This window comes from Rhagoletis pomonella, unplaced genomic scaffold (assembly GCF_013731165.1).
Source record: "Rhagoletis pomonella isolate Grant_MI unplaced genomic scaffold, Rhpom_1.0 Rhpom_scaffold_00001, whole genome shotgun sequence".
NCBI classification, from domain to species: domain Eukaryota; kingdom Metazoa; phylum Arthropoda; class Insecta; order Diptera; family Tephritidae; genus Rhagoletis; species Rhagoletis pomonella.
The window spans coordinates 80,939,050-80,942,044 of record NW_023458555.1 but is presented as its reverse complement, the minus strand read 5'-3'; the positions used below and the strand labels follow the sequence as shown (position 1 = coordinate 80,942,044).

The window sequence follows — 2,995 nt, the reverse complement described above, 5'->3', positions numbered from 1 at the left end:
ATTTTCATTTTTAATTCTTTTAATACATGACATTATCGGTATGATTGATAAAATATACTTGTATATACTTGTGACTCTAGGGCGTTAAAATATCTTGGAAACACCGCATATAGGTAGATTTTCAAGTTTTATGCGGCAAACAATATTTTATTGCCTCTATCTACTCAAAATTGTTTATCAAATGTAAAATTTAAATAATTTGTATTACAGATAGGTTATATTAATAAAATATATATATATGCCAATAATTTACTATTTAAATATATTGACTACCTTTATTTATAAAATGTGTGTACACTATCATTGGTTAATTAGTTTTCGCTTTCAGAATCTTCGCTGGCCTCAAACTATTCCTTTGTCACATCTTTGACAACGGATTTGGAGGGTAACAGCACCTTTATTGTGTCTGGGGAAAACGATTTGATATTTTTTCTTTTTTTGGTCATGAACCGAAATACTGCTTAAAAACGAGTCCGAGCTCATCAACAGCCGGTTATATATGTCACGGTTATATACTTCACGAGAAAACTTCCGGGAATAATTTTCTCGGTAGTGTTTGTTGTGGGCGTCTTGAGCCTCCCCGATAATTGTCCTATTGTTAATAAGGAATTAGTATCTTGTGCATTGTGGGTGTCATAGGATGCCATGCCGTCGTCGATTCGCCACTTCTCGCTCGCTATGTTTGAGTTCCGGTCGCTTAACGAAAAATTTTGCATGTGAAAGCAACAACAAAGTTAGCTAGTACGGATAGACGATAGCAAGTTTGGTTGTACCTCATTGAGTTCGTTCGTTTCGCCACTTGCTAACTGATGGCGAATCGATGACGGCTAATAATCAATTGTAGCGCATTTCCTATTACTATGCATATGCCTAAATGTATGCAACCATTTGGCAAGCGAACACAGGGTGCTTCTAATGAAAATAAAAATTTTATGCTGAAATACGCATGCTAAGCCCTTCGAAATTTTGTGCGGGGATATGCGTTACAGCTTCGCAAATTTTACCCCTACCGATACCAAAGATGTATACACATCAAAAAAGTTTAGTTACGTTTTAGCAGAAGATTTTCCGGTTAGTTAATTTGTACCGTATAAGTTTTGCTACGTGTTAAGTTAGAGAACCCCTCCAAGGCTTCTAAAACTAGAAAAACTGTCGAATTTCGACAGTAACTGGCACTCTAGTATCCATAATTATGTGTTATTTATGAACAAAATGTAGGTGAAGTAGGTATAATATTCATCTTTAATTTATGCTGATATTCATGCTTAATGAAGAATAATATCGATAGTTAAGTACGTAATTAACGCCTGTGTTTTATAAACTGGAAAACTCAAATCGTAATTATAGCATTGAATGGAGTTTTCTTAAATGTAAGTTTAAAATAAAAAAAGTCCATTGTAAGATTATATTTTTATGAAAAGCGTAAATTTTGTGAATTTATCAAGCCAAATTCTAAATTTATATATATTTAAATCTTTATTTAAAAAAAAAAACTTGGTTTGTATAGCTATACAGGCCCCAATGCCTGCCAGCGTATCCGCCCAGACAGTCCATTAAGCACATCCAAGTTTGAGTGATCTACAAGTTACAAGCGTATTCAGCATTTAACCGTTCATTATCATGTACGGTGATATATTAATTATTATACACTGAACTATGAACTAAGAACTATCTGTACTAGTATCTATAATAATAGACAATAATTTGCAATGTTTTTACACTTTTGCAATTAGTTTCGGGCACTATTACACATTCATGACTTGCGCCACTCTGACATAGTACCACATGTAATTTTGTATACAACTCTGAATCAACAAAATGCATGCTCCTTCTCATTTTCAACCCTGATTAGATTTTACCCCCGAGGAGTACTCAAAAAGGTTTATTACTGTATATCAGTCAGTGTTGCCGTTTTGATTACTTTTAACCAATTTTGGTTATTTCTTTCTTGCCTGTGAAGTTGTTAAGATCTTTTCCGTTTTGGTTATTTTTCAATATATACTGTAGCTTTTAATTGACATAGGCCAGCTACACCTGTCGAGGTTGAGGAGAGTAGCAGCAGCAGTGAAACCAAGTACGAATATTTGGAATGCATGTATTAATATTACTTACATATGTATTATTTGTTTTATAATATACAGAATACATAATATACATGGTCGGCTAAAGACTACTTCAAATGAATACATACTTAGATAGTACATATATAAATACCTCTCATGTATGTACCACGTCATGTATGTACAATATGTTGTTCTTTTTCCATGACTGCTTACTTTATTAATTTAAGTTAAGATTAATAATAATAATCTTATAGCAAGTAGGTTCAGTGAAAATACCATTCCACAGTTTTGAAAAAATCGTTTTTTTGCGCTTTTGTAAAATTTATTTACCATCGTATACGCGGTACTACGTTTGGCGTATACGAGGAATTTTGCGCTGAGCGACGATGTAGTTCAATAAGACCAATTTTTAGTTGTTTAATCTTAATCTTAAAACATATACAATGTGGTTGTTCACGCTGATTAGGTATTTCATTGATTCTTACAAAAAAGTTGGAAACTGTGTACCTATGTACTTATTTAAAAACGTAATTTAGAGTCTGGTAATGTTTACGAAGATATTAACATTCATACATATGCATCTACTATGTAATATGTATTTACATATTACAGCCTTAGGTTAAGTTAGGTTAGGTTGGAGTGGCAGCCCCGCGCAGAGCGCGGAGCACACGTGTGCTGGAAAAGCCCGTTGTGATACCATTGGCCGAAGCCATTTGTTTCTTTCCCTTCCTTAGTAATTGAACCACCGAGTGCGTTTTATATAGCACAAAAAGTCGAGGACGTTCGCCGAGTTCAAATCGGCAAAACAATCTAGAAAGCACTTGTTGAAGAATCGGTTGCGCGTGTTGGCCAGGGCGGGACAATGGCAGAGATAGTGTTCAACGGTCTCCACCTCTTCCTCGTCTCTGCAACTGCGACAAAAATCATTGGTG

At 34.6% G+C, this 2,995-nt stretch overlaps 1 long non-coding RNA gene across 1 annotated transcript; it reads right to left on the bottom strand.

Annotated features, from left to right (window-relative positions):
- Positions 1-278: 278 nt before the first annotated feature.
- On the bottom strand, positions 279-531 carry LOC118752228. Its single transcript, XR_004994655.1, has 2 exons — positions 396-531; positions 279-364 (listed from the first exon to the last, which is right to left on the bottom strand). It is a non-coding gene; the product is annotated as an uncharacterized LOC118752228 (long non-coding RNA).
- Positions 532-2,995: the final 2,464 nt, after the last annotated feature.